The sequence below is a fragment of the Apodemus sylvaticus genome, chromosome 22 (genome assembly GCF_947179515.1).
Source record: "Apodemus sylvaticus chromosome 22, mApoSyl1.1, whole genome shotgun sequence".
NCBI classification, from domain to species: domain Eukaryota; kingdom Metazoa; phylum Chordata; class Mammalia; order Rodentia; family Muridae; genus Apodemus; species Apodemus sylvaticus.
Window position 1 is genome coordinate 19,128,636 of NC_067493.1, and position 19,038 is coordinate 19,147,673.

At 44.5% G+C, this 19,038-nt stretch overlaps 1 long non-coding RNA gene across 1 annotated transcript; it reads right to left on the reverse strand.

The window, feature by feature from the left end:
- Positions 1–4,091: 4,091 nt before the first annotated feature.
- LOC127673086 (uncharacterized) lies at positions 4,092–10,497 on the reverse strand. The gene is made up of 2 exons (XR_007975072.1): positions 7,428–10,497; positions 4,092–5,399 (listed from the first exon to the last, which is right to left on the reverse strand). It is a non-coding gene; the product is annotated as an uncharacterized LOC127673086 (long non-coding RNA).
- Between the last annotated feature and the right edge of the window lie 8,541 nt (positions 10,498–19,038).

Consider the following 19,038-nt stretch of genomic DNA (forward strand, 5'->3'; position numbering starts at 1 on the left):
CATTGCTGCAGCTCAGGCCGTACCCTGGACCACAGCTGGTGAGGCATCTATGCATGCTTTTGATGTAATCTTGTATAGTCCCTGTTTTTCTGATTGGTCTATTAGTGTCTGACAGAGAGTATTTGCATTTTCTCATTTTTTTTTCTTTATTGAAAAGGAAAGTAAAAACACTTTATGATAAAATTAAAGCTTTACATGGAAAATATTTCAAATAAACACGTTAAAATTGACAATTTTCATGGAAAATTAAAGAGTAAAGTGGTAGACATGTAAAACATTGTGAAATTAATGGAAATATGGTATAGAAACATTTTATGATAGAATTAAAGATTTATGTGGAAAACATTTCTGATAAAATTGTAGAAAAACATGTTAGAATTGAAGATTATCATGGAAAATTTTATATAGATATAATAATGGTAGGCATAAAAGTATTCCTAAGTTGATTAAAAGTGAAATTATAAACATTTTCTGATAAACTTGAAGATTTACATGGAAAATATTTCTGATAAAATTGAAGAAATGTATAGAAAAACATGTTAAAATTAAAGATTATCATGGAAAATATACAGATAAAATGATAGGCATAATTCTAAGTTGATTGAAGGAGAAATTGTAAACATTTTCAGATAAAATGGAAGATTTACATGGAAAATATTTCTGGTAAAATTCAAGAAATATATAAACAAACCATTAAAATTGACTATTTCATGGAAAATTTTACATATAAAATGGTAGATATAAAAACTCTTTCTAAATTAATTGAAGGTGGAATTAGAAACATTTGTGATAAAATCAAAGATTTACATTGAAAACATTTCTAATAACATAGAGGAAGTATATAGAAAGACATATTAAAGTTGAAGATTATCATGAAAAATAATGCAGATAAAATGGTAGACATAAAAAAACATTACTACATTAACTAAAGGGGGAATTACAAACATTTTCTGATAAAATTGAAAATTTACATGAGAAATATTTTGTTAGTTATATCTTTTTATTGGGGAGTTGAGTCCATTGTTGTTAAGAGATATGAAGGAATAGTGATTGTTGCTTCCTGTTATTTTTTATGTTATTTTTATGTTTGTGTGGGTATCTTCTTTTGGGTTTGTTGGAAGAAAATTACTTTCTTGCTTTTTCTAGGGTGTATTTTCCCTCCTTGTGTTGGCATTTTCCATCAATTATCCTTTGTAGGCCTGGATTTGTGGACAGATATTGTGTAAATTTGGTTTTATAATGGAATATCTTGGTTTCTCCATCTATGCTGATTGAGAGTTTTGCTGGGTATAATAGTCTGGGCTGACATTTGTGTTCTCTTAGGGTCTGTATGAGATCTGCCCAGGATCCTCTAGCTTTCATTGTCTCTGGTGAGAAGTCTGGTGTAATTCTGATAGGTCTGCCTTTATAAGTTACTTGCTCTTTTTCCCTTACTGCTTTTAATATTCTTTCTTTGTTTAGTGATTGTGGTGTTTTGATTATTATGTGCCGGGAGGACTTTCTGTTCTGGTCCAGTTTGGAGATCTGAAGGCTTCTTGTATGTTCATGGGCATCTCTTTCTCTAGGTTAGGGAAGTTTTCTTCTATAATTTTGCTGAAGATATTTACTGGACCTTTAAGATGTAAATCCTCCCTCTCATCTATATCTATAATCCTTAGGTTTGGTCTTTTTATTGTGTCCTGGAGTTCCTGGATGTTTTGGGTTACCAGCTTTATGCATTTTGCATTTCTTTGACTGTTGAGTCAGTGTTTTCTGTGGTATCTTCAGCACCTGAGGTTCTTTCTTCTGTCTCTTGTATTCTGTTGTTGATGCTTGCATCTATGACTCCTGAATTCTTTCCAAGGTTTTCTATCTCCACCTATGTCTCACTTTGTGATTTCTTTATTGTTTCTACTTCCACTCTTAGATCCTGGATGGTTTTGTTCAGTTCCTTCACTTGATTGTTTGCGTTTTCCTGTAATTCTTTAAGGGATTTTTGTGTTTCTTCTTTAAGGGCTTCTGCCTGTTGACCCATGATCTCCTGTATTTCTTTAAGGGTTTTTTGTGTTTCCTCTTTAAGGGCTTTTACCTGTTGACTGATGTTCTCCTGTATTTCTTTAAGGGAGCTATTTAAGTCCTTCTTGACCTCCTCTATCATCATCATGAGATACGATTTTAAATCCAACTCTTGCTTTTCTGGTGTGTTGGAGTATCCAGGACTTGCTATGGTAGGAGAACTGGGTTCTGATGTTGCCACGTGGCCTTGGTTTCTGTTGGTAGGGTTCTTGTGCTTGCCTTTCGCCATCTGGTGCTACTTGGTGTTGTCTCTGGCTGGAGTTTGTTCCTCCTGTGGGCCTATAAGCTTGTGTCCTTACTCCTCTGAGCTCAAAAGTGAAAGTACTGCTGGGAGATCTCTCTCTCCTGGGAGGATATGCAAAGAAGACTGTGGAGTTTCCTGGAGGGGGTGCAAATGGGAAGACTTCTGTCCCACCTGCTCTACTGATCTTATGCTCTGTGTGCTCCTAGCTGTTCCCCTCCAGAGAGAAGATGGAGATCTCACCTCTGCGCTCAGAAGTGAACGTGCTGCTGGGAGATCACTCTCTCCTGGCAGGCTATGCACAGAAGGCTGTGGAGTCTCCCTGGTGCAAAATCGACATTTTCTCATGTAAACTGTTTTAATAATATGTCTGAGCCCTCAGAGGGATGAAGCATGTTGTCTAATGTTTCTTTCAATCTAGCCATAAAGTCTTTATACAATTTTCTTGTTTTTGTCTGATTTCTGTTAATATAGTTGTCTTACCATCAGCAGGACGGAGCCTTTTCTAAGCAGCCACTGCTATCTTGGAAACTTCTTCCAATACTTCCCTATTTAGACCAAACTGTTCCTGGGAAGAATAGTCTTCTCTGCCCAAGGGCATTGACATGGTAGGTTTATCTGTGCTTGTTTTTTTTTCCTTGAAGGCTAACTTTTGAATCATTTTCCTTGCTCTATTCTCATATTTAGTCTTCTATACTATAAATCATCCTGGCCTAAGAGTAGATGTTGTAGACTGATGTCAATCATAAGAAGTTAGCCACATGCTACCCAACATTTCTACAATCTGTAAAGTGTGCGGCATGCTTGCCCCAATGCTCTTAACAGAATGCTGTAGTTTTTTAAGAATTTTTAAAGGAAGAGCTTCCCATTGGGAAGCAAAAGTCCAAGTTGCCCTTTTGCCTGGCTTCTTTTATAAGGCCCCTAAAAATCTCCTATTAGTTAGCATTTCCCTTTCAAGCTTAACTGATCTTGTTTTAAAAGCAGGAGGGGCAGTAGCTAAGGCAAAAAAAAAAATCATCTATTTTTTGTCCTAGGAGAATTTTTATCATGAAAATGATCTCCTTCTTTAGTAAGATTGTATTTCTTTGTTGTATCATCTAGTTCTTATTGTTCTTGGTCACTTAACCAATTATACCCTGGTTGTGCCTTGAGGATATTAGCGGTCGATGAGGAGGAATCATATGACCTTAGTTTTTGTCCTCAGAGGAATTACCTCATCCTCTGAGGACGTTTTTTCTGCAAAGAATTTCATTTCTGGTTTTCTGAAAGGAGGTCTCTAATTTATATCCATAATGAGAATGTTCACTCGAACTGGGACCTGTTTAGGGCCATGGCATTCATAAAACCTCTGCACCTTCTGTCCCACCTTTTTCCAATTTCCTAAAGACCGGCTTCCTTCCTTGGGGAACTATGGACTGACACTCAGTACAAAGTCATAAAATGTTGTCAAACTCTTTTCTAAGGTTTTAACACCTCTACTTTCTAACATATCTCTCAACACCGTCAGAAGCAAGCCTCTGGTTTGGGATGGTGAATGCCCCATGATTCTGACCTTCTCGTCATCTTAACTTGATATGTCTCTATGGGCGTCTGTAGCACTCTTGACAAGGTCCTATCCTTTACCTGAAAAGTTTTTTTACAAAAAAAGGAGAGAGAAAACTTACCTGTTCAAGCCCCACATTAGGCACCAGCTGCCACAGACCACCCCAGCCAGGTATTGGGGTCCCTGGGATGAGGGTTCTCAAAGTCCAGGTGGGTAAGAATTCAGCGGTGACAAACAGAAACAAATACAAAGTCATTTTGAATCTGAATGTATTTTTGCAGCTCTCAAGCAGGGGATTTTATACATTAAACCAAACATGACAACTCTTAGAAACATATCCAGCAAAACAATCACAAATACGAACAAGAATCATTTGGCACAGTAAAATACAAAAATTATCTGCGCATTACGACTCTAAAACTACATGTTTAGTGAATCACAAACAGAACATGTAACATCACCATCAAAATATAACAGTCCTAAAAGTATATATTCAATAGGGTGGTCATCCAAGGCTAGTGGCATATTCCCAAGAGCAGGTTAATAAATCTTTATGGTCAGTGCTCTTAACCACTGAGCTAACTTTCCAGCCCCTATGATTAATTATTGTTTAAGATCTAATGTCTGATTTTTTTATAAATCTTCAAAGCATAAATTTAAACTCCTTTAATTCTTTCTAATTAAGACTTTCTTTACCATATACCAAAACCCACCTCCAATGACACATGTGTAGCCATATGAAATTTTATTGCTGGGAAAGTTTTTAACTATCACAATAATTTTGTAAATGAGTTGAAAAGTAAAGCGTTGGTTTCCCTGGAGACAAGGTCATGTTAGTGACCCCATCTCAAGGGATGGTTTCGTACCCATTATTCTCGCTTAAGATCATGTTCTAAGCTACCAGGAACCTGTAACTAAGAAAAGGAATGAAAGAGAACAAAACAGAAAAATTGCCACGAGAACTACGGCTCAATATGTTTGCTCTGGCTGAGAGTTCCACAACCTGTTCCAGGAACCCTCCTTCTTTTGAAGTCTAATGCCTCAGTCTGTGGAACTTGTCACGCAGATTTTACTGGGGTCGGTGTGGCATTCCCAAGTGCTAGGACTGAAGACATGTGCCACCAATACATTTTTGCCTGGGAAGGTCTCTGTGCTAGCTAATTTTATGGCAACTTGAACAAGAGCAAGAGTCACTTGAGAAGACGGAACATCAACTGAGAAGATATCCCCACAGTTTGGCCTGTGGGCTAGCCTAGGATGTGTTTTGTTGATTGATGACTGATATTGGAGGGCCCAGTTGTGGGCAGTGCCGCTGTGCTGAAAGTCAAGCTGACCCAAGGCTTTCTCAGGGGCCTTCATGAAAGGGTAAAGTCCTGTGTTCTTATGGAGGCAGTCTAGGCAAGGTCACGCTGGGGCTGGGGCCCCTGGCCTGGAAAGGCTTAAGGGTTAAGTTCCTGAGAATCTGGCTTTCTCCCTTGAAGGACCGTGGTTATCAGTGCCTGAAGTACCCTGTGTTCTCTTTGCCAACATTGCTTTCTGCTGACCTCGGCCCAATCTCCCCTGCAAATGGAAGAAAAAAAGATGCTGTTCTGCTTAATACACTTGCTTGGAATAAGTCATCAGCTTGCTCAAAACTTCCAATCCCAGCTATCTGTCTTCTTAATTTCTCAGCCTCCATTCCTCCCCCTTAACAGCTTGACTTTTGAGACTTTTTTATTCCCACATGTTCAGGTCACAACTCCTGAGCAGGAGGAAAGGATGCTGTAAGAAATCAGACCCAGTAAGCCTCGGGGAACAAGCCTGTAAGTAGAGCCTCTCAGTGGCCTCCGAATCAGTTTCTGCTTCCATTTCCCACCATTTGAGTTCTTGCCCTGACTTCCCTTGGTGACAAAGTGTAAGGTGAAAGAAGCCCCTTCCTTCCCAAGTTGCTTTCGGTCATGGTGTTTTCTCACAGCGATGAAAACCTTAACTAAGACAGTCTTGAAGAGGGTCTACGCACTGCAGCCTCCAGGAAACAGGGTGTTACAGGGCCTTGTGTCATCTATTCTTAGTTTCCGCTTCTGCAAAATGGGCCACAGAGACCTGCCTCTCAGGACACTCACAGAGAGAGAGCGAGATGTGATGGTAAAAGCCACATATACGGCATTCAGATCATTCATAAACAACCATGCAAAGTGGCTTTAAGTCATGGACATTGAATTATAAGGACATTCAGTTCCCAGTTATATTAAGACATGGTTTTCCTGTTGAGGCTCTTGAGTCTTCTGTGGTTTCCCTGGCAGTCCAGGAACGGCAGAGGGAATGGGGTGGGGTGGGTCCTCAGTCAAGAGTCGCAGGGAGGAAGGCCCTGATGTCCTCAGCCTCGTGTCACTCTCTGACCTGGGAAACCAGTCCTTGAAGACTCAGGGTTTGTCAAAAAACAGTCCCTTTGGGGAAAGGACCTTTATCCACTGTGTGTGGGAATATAAACTTTTGCGGCCACTGCGAGGGTCAGTGTGGAGGCCCCTCAGAGGGCTAAAAATAGCACTGCTGTGTGACCCAGCTACATCCTTCCTGTGCAGAGACCCTGCCTCAAAGGAATGGGCAGGGGGCCAGAAATGAGGGCACTTACATGCCCTCCAATACCCACGTCACAGAACTGTGCACAAGTTAGCATACACATATGCACACACACAAGCACACACACACACACACACACACACACACACACACACACACACCACATCACAGAGAAATTTGCACCACTCTTGGGAAGGATGGAGCTCAGTAGAAGACTTGCTTCCTTTGAACTCTGGCCTATGCAGGTAGCCCTGGGTTCTGTGAGAAGCAAGGCAGGAAGCGGCATTCCCCAAAGGCCTCCATTTCAGCCCCTGCCTTGTCTTCACTCTGTCATGGACTGCAACCTGTAAGGTGAAATAAACCCTCCCCTCCCAGGACCCTTTAGGTCACTGTGCTTATCACAGCAACAGAAAGCAAACTAGAATGATGTTACTGCCATGCTATTCACAACAGTCAAGAGGCAGAATCAAGCTAAATGTCCATCTACAAGGAATGTATAAAAAATATACAGTACATATCAGTTTGGATATGAACAATTATCCAAAGGTATAATTATGAATTGATATTGTGATATGAATTAGCCCCAAAGGTAAGTCCTGTCCTTTGCGGGGACAGTGGATGGAACTAGAAATCCCATGTTAAGCAAAGACCAGCTCAGAAAACCAAGTGTGATGTGTTTCCCTCATAGACAAAATCTAGACGTGTGTGTGTGTGTGTGTGTGTGTGTGTGTGTGTGTGTGTGTGTGAGAGAGAGAGAGAGAGAGAGAGAGAGAGAGAGAGAGAGAGAGAGAGGCGGGCACTCGTGTGACATGTGTGGAAATTAGAGAACAGGTACCACTCCTCACTTCTGTGGGGCCTCTTGTTTGCCACTGTCTGGTGGCTATCAGAGGCTCCTGAGGACTCTCCTGCCTCTGTCTGCCATCGCCCAGGAGCATCCTGGGACTGCAGACATGGCTTACACTGTTTGGCCATTACCTGGGTTCTGAAGATATAAACTCAGGTCATTAGGCTGAATGGCAAATGACTTACCCACTGTGCCATCTCTCCAGCCCAGCGGTTTGCAGGGAGCTGTTTCAGTTTTTGTTACAGTGTATTCACTTTATGCAGGAAGGTGCGTGTTGAATGTGGAGGTGAGAAGACAAGTTGAGGCAACTTCTTCTCCCCCAGGTCCTCAGGTTGCCATGGCAGGCACTGTTACCCACTGCGCTGTCTCCCCAGCCCACAGTGGTTTTTAGTATTCCATTGTTGTTTGGTTTTGTTTTCATTTTTTTATTATGTTTTTGGAGACAGTGTTTCTCTGTGTAGCAGTTCTGCTGTCCTAGAATTCACTTTTCAGTGTAAGCTGACCTAGAAATCACCCGCCTCTGCCTTCTGAGTGCTGGGTTAAAAAGCATACACCACCACCTGGCAGAAAGTTATATAGGAAAAAGACATTACACTATCCCAAGACACAGGTGTGGGCATCTACGGGGTGTCTCATTTAGATGTGTCTTCAATACATATAGATATATCAGTGCATATATGCATATATATGTAAATGCATGTGTATATGTCTATACATATATAAATGATCTTGTGGCTTTCTAAGTTATATTTCTCAAAGGTTATGATTTATAATATGGTTTAAAGATTAAGGAACGCTTAAATTTTAAATAACACTTTAAAAGTACGTGCAATATATTATCTGGTTTACTTAATAAATTTCCATTTGTAAATAAAGCTGTAAGAGTTTTATGAAGTATATTCAGATTTAGGGCTGAGAGGAGGCTGATATGGTAAAATTCAAGATTATAGACATTTTGACCCTAAGTAAGCACCGTTTCCTTGTTCCTCATTCTTTTCAATTTGGTTTTGACACGGGTACTCCTTCTGTAGCCCTGGCTGGCTTAGAACTTGCTATGAGGATCGCGCTGCCCTCAAACTCGGGAAGATTGCCTGCCTCTGCCTCTGCCTCTGCCTCTGCCTCTGCCTCTGCCTCTGCCTCTGCCTCTGCCTCTGCCTCTGCCTCTGCCTCTGCCTCTGCCTCTGCCTCTGCGGGCTGTGATTGCAGGGTGCACGGCCATGCACCGACATTTTGTTTTTAAATTTGTTTTTTAACATCTTAGTTTGAAATATCGTTATGAAAACACACTTTTTTTCCCTCTGTAGGTAATTTTTGACTGTATCCATTATGTCCACATTTTAAAATCTTCATCATGAAGTCTCGGGGTGAGCAGTTTCTTTCTTTTTTGTGTGTCCTCTTCAATTGCCATGTTTTCCTGGCCCATGTCACAGTCAATGATTGGAACTTAGCAGAGTGTCCAGATAATAGAAATAAAAGCCTAAAGACAGAAGCAGTTGAGCGGAGGGGATAGATACGATGGTTCAGAGATCCGGCGGTTTAGCCCCTTCCCACTACCGGCATACATTTTTATTCTGTGAAGCCTTTACCAAAAGCGCAAGTGAAAGTGACCTAACCCTCACGTCTCGACCCTGTGAAGTCTTTGGGATTTCCACATCCACTTCCCCCCTTTCACTCTTTGCAAGAGCACAAGGCATGGGACAGTCCTGCTCTCTAGTGGTCACACCGAGGATAGCAACTATGATTGGCAAATTTTTTAAAAAGGCATCTCTCTGTGCGTGTGTGTGTGTGTGTGTGTGTGTGTGTGTGTGTGTGTGTGCGTGCATATGTGTGTGTGTGTGTGTGTGTGTGTGTGTGTGTGTTTCTGTGTGTAGGTGTCCAAGGTCGATGTTGTGTTTCTTTCTCAATATATTTCCACCTTATTTTTTGAGACAGGGTCTCAGCATCTCCTACAGAGCCTGGAGCTCATTGAAAAGCCAGTGAATCCCAAGGAAACTCCTTTCTCAGCCAAGCCGATGTGAGATAGTGGGCTCAGAGGAGGCCCCAGCCCACAGACAGAGACGTGGAAAGTGGTTTCAGGCCCATATGGCAGAGTCTCTCCTTGTAGCTCTCTTATTAAGTGGGGTGTCTAGCCTGCCCCTCCCGTTGTGGACGCCTCAGAGGAGAGAAGGGCTGCAGGCATTGCAGTGTGAGCAGTAACAGGATTCTAACATTCCAGGTTCTTCCTCTCTCTAGCTCCAGTCTTAAAAAATAAACTCTTACTACATTTATCTGGTGTGTGTGTGTTTGTGGCGTACGTGCGCACAGGGACAACAGCGTACTTACGGAGGCCAGGGACAGTTTGTAGAGTTGGCTCTCTCCTTCCACCCTGGGGGACCTGGCAATAGGACTCAGGATGCCAGGCCCTTAGCCACTGAGCCATCTATCTCACCATATCTCAGTGAAGCCGGAGCTCACCTTTGCAGACTGATAGACTAGCCGTGCCCAGGGCTAGGGTTACCGGCACACACACCACACCCTTTTTGCATGGCTGCATGGGACTGCACATCTCTAACCTTACTATTCATAGCTACTTGTGGCTGGTAGATGCCACACAGGTATACCTGTGCCGTCTTGGTTCTTCTCTGCCCTCCTCTGACTCTCCCTGGCTCCCCAATTCCTAGCTCCGCCTCCTTTTCCCTGTCCAATCACAGACCTTCTCTGCACTTATGTGATTGGACAGGGAAAATCCTGCTACAGCCTCTGGCCTGTCTTGCCTCCTGGGCTCTGTCCCACCAAGTCTTGCTCCCTGCTGACCTTTCCCAGAAAGTTTAGCTTCTTGACAGCCTTCAGGTCTCAGCTCAAATGTCCTTTCCTGACCTTTCAGTAGTCTGAAGCAACAGCTTTCTTGGCCCAACCCGGTTCACTCCACCTTGTCTTCTTCCTGTTAAAGCCTTCTTCTCCGTGCCTATCCTTTTCCAGATCTGTTTCTTGGGTTACGGTTCGTCTCTCCCACTGACCTGTGATCCACTTTAAGTCCATTTATCTCATCCAACAGGCAGTACCCAGAACAAGTGGGTTCTTGTTAAGTTCCTCTTGCAGACTGGGAGTGACTCCGTCGGTAAAAAGCTGCTGTGCAGATATGAGGGAAGCCCTGGGTTCTAAATAAAACTGGACAGGTGGTACACACGTGTCATCCCAGCACCCAGGAGGGTAGAGGCAGGCATATCCAAAGCTCGGTCATTCTCAGCTACATATGGAGTTAGAGACCAGCCTGGACTATTTTAAACCTAGTCTCAAAAATAAGTAAATGTCCGTTTCATTGAAGAAATAATTAACACAGAATGTATGCATGCAAATCTGTGCATTGCTGTGTCTCCTGGTGCCTCCTGTATGCATTCATGCATGCCTGTGAATGTTGTTTTAGTTTCTCCAGGGACAGTCCCCGTACGTCCCTGGAGACAAGTTTGAAATTCTGTACTGGTGTTTGCGTTGTGTTGCTTCGGGTCTAAGAATCTTCTGCTGTTAAGAGACTCACACGGTAAGCACTGTGGTGTCATATGTCTCCAGTGTGAGAGTATCTCTCTGTGTGGCTATGTAACATGTGTGAGAGACATTCACTGTTTGTGTCTATGTGAGTATAACCATCCTGTCAGGAAAGGAAGTGTGTATGTGTGTGTGTCTGTATACACACGCAAACAGAAGCTAGAAGTCAACCTCAAATGTCATTTCTCAAGAATCATCTACCTTATTTTTTTGAGACAGAGTCTCTCAGTGGGACCCAGAGCTTACAGATTTGATTCAGATAAGCTGGCTGGCTAGTAAGCTCCAGGAATCCTCCTGTCTCTGCACACACACACACACACACACACACACACCAGTCACCAGTCCTAGGATTAGAAACACACACTATCATTTCAGGAGTTTTTATATGTCTGCTAAGGGGCCAAGCTAATTCTTCATATTTTATGGCAAGTACTTTACTGACTGAGCCATTTCCCCAGCCCTAGGAGATGAGGTATTCTAATGAGAGCTACTACGCCCCTCCTCTTAGCTATCAAAGTGTTGGAATGATGACCCCAAAGAATTAAAACTTCCCCGGGAATCTCATGCTGAGGGAAGAGAAAAGCTGAGGCCCTGAGGAGCCAGAAGGGGAACTGGTCTCCCAGGAAAAGATCGTCATGAATTGACAATATGTCAGATCCCTTGCAGGAGAGGCCGCAGCTGAGACAGTGATGGGGCAATGAAGGGCAAGACCACACTAGGAGAGACTGTAGCTGAGACAGTGTGGGGCAGTGATGGGCAGGACCACACCTTCTTTGGGACTCCTTAGCTATTCAACCTTTTGCTGACAGGACCGCAGAGGTGAAGTTGAGGTCACTGAATCTCCTTACTTGTTCTTCCCAATGAGGCCTCAATGAACAAATGTCTTTCTCTGCTTCTCACTATTGCTTACCTCCTTAACTAATGTCTTAGGGGCAGGCGACTGAGCCACACTTCAGCTCCCCCCGTGGAGAATCCCAGGCAGAGGATCTGCCACTGAGACACATCACAACCTCTAAGTGATGCTAGAGTATGTCTAGATTGTTCAATCTCTAGAATCAGTGTGTAGTTCTGGGTCACGTTGTAGAAGTTAGCACCTGGTTCTTCCTCTGATCCCCCCTGCTCTCAGAAATAATATTCAGACTTTAAAATATATTTACAAGTACCTCTGCCAGTACCAGGCTCTTTTCTGGATGGAACATAACTTATTATTAACCCATTTACTCTACATCTTGCTGGTTACCTGTGCTCAGGTACCAAGGGTCCATCTTGTCACATCTCCCTGGACCAATCTTCCACCTGGCTCTATCCCAGAATTCTTTCTGCCTCCCAGATGTTGCACCTCCTATTTTCCGCCCAAGCCATAGGCTGTCAGATTTATTATTGATAAATGCCATGTCCATACGGACATAAGACAATTCAAGATCTACCCTTTTATTCAAGCATTTAACGTATTTTTCATATGACCACCCTGACCCTTTTGTGTTGTTAGTCAGGCTTTATCCTGACTGTAGGCATATTCAGTAACCCTGACGTGGATATAGGGGCTCGTGGCTGGCATTTACTAAAGCCAACATTTTAAAATGTAACTTTTCCAGATGAAGGGCTTTTCTATGGTCACTTCCCATATTATTCCTCAGTTTTACTCCCAACCAAAGGCCCATTGTGGCCTTAGCTCCTATCCTACTATAGGACCACCCTCAGTTTTCTGACCCTTTCCAGGCAAAGTTCACCCATGATCAGTATTTGAGAAGAGACCAATAGGTTTCTCCACAACCCACGATCACTCTTTTGCCCTCTGGCCACTTTCCACAGGCTGTCACTACCTGGAACTAGTTCCTAAAAGTACTCGCAGCCTGTTTTGCTGGTGTGGGCAGTTCCATCACAGCAGGATGGCCCAAAGGGTGATCTGTGGCTGTTATTTCTCAGGAGAAGCAGCCCTTGAAGGAGATGAGGCAGAACTGCTCTGGGGAGCATTACTAACAAGGACAGTGTCTAGGAGTTGGAGATGCCCTGAGCAATGCTTCCCTCCAACAATGTTTGTGTCCTAACTTACATGAGAGGACCAGAGAGGCTGAGCGGGGAGGGCGCAGATGTGTGCCCACGGGGTCAAGGGCATCAGGAGTCAGAGTTGGATCTGACTTGAGGTCAGCATCCCAAGGTCATTTTGTGCTGGTCAGTTTGAGGTTGGTCTGGGTCAGTTCCCACAGTTCGTTCCTGGCTCAAGTCCACAGCAGCTTTGGTGTGGGTATAGTGTGTCCACGCTCAACACTTGCAACTTTGAAAGTTGAGGCAGTGGGCAATTTCTGAGCAGTTTTAGTCACATATTTCTAGAACCACTTGAGACAGGTATGTCCATACTCTCAGAGGGCCTTTCAATCCTTTGGGGGCACTAGGGATGGATGGCCAAGCACGATCTCAGAAATAGCGTGGTCACATTTATAAGACATTTAATGCATTCTAAACAGTATAAGTGACAGAATTTCTGGCTAGGGAGGTCTGTTTCTTGGCAATGTTTGGCTGGTGACATTTTAAAAGTCTTTTGCCATTCTCTCAAGTGGTCTGATGGTTGAGGGTGGTACTCCAGGTCAAGTTCCAAGTCCATTCCCTGGGCAGGTGTGAAGAGTTTCTGGCCAACCCGACAAAGTGCACAGCATATCAGCAAACACTGAATGTGGGTAAACTCCATTTACGATATCCAAATGGTACTGTGTCAGCGCGTGGGCCACAGCCCCTGCTTGAGATTGTTCTGAGCATGTTGCAGACAGAATTTGCCAGCCTGTTGTGTCAGTGTTGGCAACTTTGGACCCACCAAATATCTTTGCTACAATTTCCGTAGGGCAGTTTGTCCAGAGGCGTTGTTCTGTGGGGTTTTTGGACTGGGCAAGGGAACTGTGGTAATCAGCCAGCTCTCTGATTTTTTAGTAGCTCTTTCGTCAGTTATTAAGGCATACCCTGCTGCTGCTTTCTGAGGTCAGTGACAAGGAGGTCATCACAGTATCCCAGGGCTGTCCCGATGGCAGTGGATGTTAAAAGCAAAGTCATCCAGAGACAAGACATGGCATGAACAAAGGGAGGTCACCCAGAGGACCTCCAGCCACGGGATCCAGCCTTCGGTAGAAGTCACTACAATGTGCAAGGGAGTGGTGAAGAGATGGAAGAGAATAATGTTTGAACATTACGAAGGGAGGCAGAACTGAAGATGTGGAGAGCCACCCCTGAGGCCATGATGAAGTCCAAATCCATGCTGCTGCTGAGAGACACGTCTGGGTCCACGGCCGTGCAGCTGAAGGATTCATTGTTGATCTCTCTCTCTCTCTCTCTCTCTCTCTCTCTCTCTCTCTGTGTGTGTGTGTGTGTGTGTGTGTGTGTTGGGTGGATATTAGGAGACAGGGAGATGAGTAGGAGATGGGGTACATGATGTGAAATTCCCAAAGAAGCAATAAAAAGTGAGTACAAAAACCAAAAACCAAAAACCAAGCAAACAAATTAAAAAACAAACAAGCAAACCAAAACATACCCTGGGGTGGATGGGTGGGTAATTGGTTCCTGGAGGCTGTGGAGCTATGCCTTCCTGGGAGGGCAGCCTGTTTGGTCATCTGGTCTACCAGACTCTATCTCTTTCTATCTCTACCTCTACCTCTACCTCTAGCTCTACCTCTACCTCTACCTCTACCTCTACCTCTACCTCTAGCTCTAGCTCTAGCTCCCAGATGAGCCTGGCAGTGCACCACTGCCACAACTGGGCTTCTAGCAGCTGGAGGATATGGTCTCTTGTTTTGGCAGGGGGTGGTGGATTCTTTGGTTTTTTTTTAAGCTCCTGAGGTAAGCAGTTACTCTCTTTACATATTGCTGCTTTGACGTCATGAGGGGCTATCCCCCTGTTGGATGCTTTTGTTCCCATCAATAAAAAGTTTCATATCTCAACTGGGGGATCAACTTGTCCTTTAAGGCAGGCTATGAGGAGGAAATCTCATTTATAATTTCTCTGCATTCATGGAGGGTCTTTCCCTCCCTTTTCAGGCAATTTTGTGGCTGGATTTAGGACCAGGTACCACAGCTGTCATCTTCTTGGGTGAGGAGAAGGCCTGGCATTTTTCTCAGTGGCACACTGGAAAGGAGTCTTCCCAGGAACACAGCTGACCTGAGTCTGGTGAGCATCGCCATGGAGCTGTTGAGTCTGGTGAAGCAAGATGGCAGGAAGAGGTTGGCGAGTATCATATGGGGATGGATGCCAATGGAGGGACAGGTTTGAAGGATCTTGCACATGACTGGTGCTTGCAATTGGAGCCAGTAGGGATGTGGCATCATGGGCAAATTTTCATCCTCTGGGGAAGCTAGTGGGGATATTTTCTTGGTAACTTAACTGTCTTTGTAGCAGATGTGATCTGGGCCTGGGAAGATTCTGGAGAAGTCACCTGTCTTAGCTAGGGTTTCCATTGCTGTAAAGAAACGCCACGGCCAATGCAACTCTTCTAAAAGACAACATGTAATTGGGGCTGGCTTACAGGTTCAGAGGTTTAGCTCATCATCATCAAGACGTAAAGCATAACAGTGTCCAGTCAGACATGGTGCTGGAGAAGGAGCTGAGAGCTCTGCATCTTGATTGGAAGGCAACCAGGAGAATACTGTCTCCTAGACAGCTAGGAGGAGGGTCTCAAAGCCCACCCCCACAGTGACACACTTCCTCCAACAAGGCCACACCTCCTAATAGGCCACTACTTAGAACTAGCATATTCAAATTACCACACTATCCCAGAGACTCTTGGACTATCAGACACCAAGAATCAATATGTGCAAACTGGTCTGTGTAGCCAGGCATCCCTTACGGACCTCTCAGACTCTGTTAATCAAAGTCAAGGCTGTACAGAGCCATATTGGGAGTCATGCCACTTGGTAGGAACTTGACATTAGCCAAGGACAATCCCTGGCTTCAGGCAGGAATCTGATGGTAGGACATAATAGGGAAGTAGGTTACAGCAGGAATTTTTATCCTAGGGTGGAGCTGCTTGCTCATTGTTCCTCCAGGTCTAGGAATTCCTGAATTAAGCAGGTAACCCACCCAGCAATCAAGAGAGTGCTGCAGCAGAGGCTGTGGAACCAGGGCTGACTGCAAAACAGCAGAGTCCGCATGCAAAGGTGAAAGGGTGGGCCACGGAAGAGCAGGAAATGTCGGGGTCAGAACCAGATGAGCAAACGTGGCCAGGCGGTCATCCAGCTGACTGAAGCTCAAGGGACAGCTAGGGTGTTCTCTATCCTTGCCAGACACACCAGATGTTGGATGACAGGTTGTCGTGAGGTCACAGCAGTGTAATACCACCCTGTTATGTGCCCATCACTTTACAGGGTCCAGGTGAGGGAGTTAGACCTTTATCCTAGTCTGGTGTGTCTGATAAGTTCTTAGGCCTTGTTTCCCTAATATGATTCTAATATGCACATGTGTCCGCACTGTTTCCATCACCAGAGTAAACATATAGGGCAGTGCCTTTCTGCTCTCAGGAATAAGTCACATATCGGTCTGTGCTGGATGAAATGTGTCCGACAGATGATGCAGTTCCTGGGTTCTCAAAATAGTCAAAAGCTCCTCGGAAAATAGTCTCCTAGAGCATGACACAGTCAAAAAAAAAAAAATAGTGGGGCTGTATTAGGATTCTCTAAAAGAACAGAAATGGTAGAATGAATGAACACACACACACACACACACTTCTTATTAGGGTATCTTACAGGTTGTGGCCTCTGTAGTCCAAAAGTGTACAGTCTCCTGGTAGAAAGGCCAAGAATCTGCAGTTAAGACTTGGGACAATCTTTTTGTGCTCTGTGTAAAGCTTGGCTTTGTATTATTCAAATGTTGATTTCAGTTGAGCAAAGGCCAGATCTCCGTATTGTTATTCTTATGGAATCATCACCTACCTGAGTATTTTGTGAACATTCTTCCCCATTGCCTTTTGATTGGTTTGATAAAGATCTGAGAGCCAACAGGCGAGGAAAGGCGGGACATCTGGACAGAAATGGGAACTGTGGGAAGAACTGAGAGGCTCGAGAGTCACCAGCTAGACATGGAAGTAGAAGGAACAGGTGCCAGGACTGATTGTGTAGAGTCCGGTAACGGGGCCATGTGACAGGATGTGAAAGAGAATCGTCAGGTTAACGTGAAGGAGGTGAGTCAGCTGAGGCCCAGGCTTAACAACCAGTGGTGTCTCTATGTCATTATTCAGACGCTGGCGGGCCGAGTCCGTCCAGCAATGAAGACCGGATGTCTCCACCGTCCCAATCTGGTGCTGGAGTCCTGCAGGGCTCCTGGAGAGCTGCTGGTCTTCGCTCTAAGTTGGAATCCCAAAGGAGTCTGATACCAGTTCTCATACCAGAGAAGAAATGTCTCAGCAACAAGGTAGATGCACTGGCTGGTGTGTTTGAGGGAAAGTAGGTAGAAAGTAAAGGCTTCCCTTTTCTGTGCCTGTTGATGCACCTTGCCACTGGAAGATACAACCCACATTCCAAGTGAGTCTTCCTCCCTCAAATAATCCAGTTAAGAAAACCCCTCATAGGTATGCGTTCAGCTGCTTGGATTTTTAATTAACTCCATATGTGGTCAAATTGACAATCAAAATTAGCCACCTCAAGGGCATAGCCTGATCTCAACAAGTACACACAGGCTGTCAAAATTGTATTTAGGCACGGTGGCACAAGCCTCTCATTCCAGGCTGAGGCCGAAAGCTGTAGGTTGGGACTCCGTCTGCAGTATAAGACAAGTCCAAGGCCACACTGAATACCTTAGAGAGACCCTGTCTTAAAACAGCAAGGATGACTTGTTGAATCTGAGACCAAGAGAGAGGCCTCATTTAAAAAAAACAAAAAACAAAAAACAACAACAAAAAAATGGCAGCACCAGTGGTGTGACACCAGAGGCTCCTCCGACTGCCACTAACGCACACACACCTGCTTGAACATCAACACACGCAATGCATGATGCATTTAACAACCAGCTGTCGGCTGTCCTGAATATTCCTATTTTTATTACATTTTTATTTATTTGATGCTTGTGTGTGTGGATATGCATTCCACAGAACACATGTAGAGGTCTGAGGACAACTTGCAGGAGTCAACTCTCTCCTAATATGGGGTCAGGAATCAAATGAAGTCATCAGGCTTGCCAGCAAGCACCTGTATCCATTTAGCCATAACACAGGCCCAAGAAGTTCATGGGGGGGTCTGGTCAGTCTGAGGCTAGACGTGGTTGAGCGTATGTGTGAGATGCTCTTGTGTCTCCAGATTGTCCCTGTGTGAACAGGAGTCTCAGAGGTCTCCTTTGGGGTGGTTTGAATAAGAAACATCCCCCACAGGCTTATGAATCTGAACATTTGGTCCCCAGTGGGTGGTACTGTTTGCAGAGGTTATGGAATCTCTAGCGTACCACGTTGCTGGAGAAAGACCGTCACTTGGGATAGGCCTCCAGAGCCTGCGGCTTCGCCGCCCTTCCGGTTTGCCCTCTGCTTTGCTGGTGAGTAACAATGTGATCTCTCAGCTTCCCTTGCCCTCGCCAGCGTGAAAGGACATCTAGCTCTCTGGAACTGTAAGCCAAAGCAAACTCTCTTCTGTGGCTTTCGCTTGTGGTGCCTCCTGTGTGCTGCGGCATTTCCTCACTATCTCTAGCCTTGCACTGTGTGTGTGTTCACCTGCACATATATACACAGCTCCACATATAGGTACAGAGCCCAGAGTGTAACGTGTGTCTAATTAGGGCTTTCTGCGTAGATAGCATGTGTGTAACTGTGCCCAGCTCCCCATGTCGGTGCAAAGCCCAGTGTATCCACCTAGGAATCTCTGCATGGGTGGACACTGCTGTTTGAACATAACTGTTTCCCAGAGGGCCACATCTGAGGACTCACAAGAGTTTCATGCTAAGAGACCACTCAGTTCCAGTTTGGAGCCAAGTGTGAGCCCTTCTGCTCACCCTTTCAGTCACTGCTGTGCCTGTCCTGGCAGGAGTGAAGATGTTCTATATTCATTCTCATTATTAAGTGTATGTGTGTGTGTTGTGTGTGTGCATATGTGTGCATGTGTGTGCAGATGCCTGTATGTGCAGGTGCCTATATGTGTGTGGATATATGAATGTATATGTGCAGGTGGCTGTGGGTATGTGTGTTTGTCTGTGTGTGGATGTGGGCATGGGTGTGCAATTGTGTTTGAGTGCCTAGAGAGGTCAGAAGGGTACAGGACTGTCTATAGCAGAAATTACAGCAGTTATGAGCCACCCGACAGAGGTGCTGGGAACTGAAC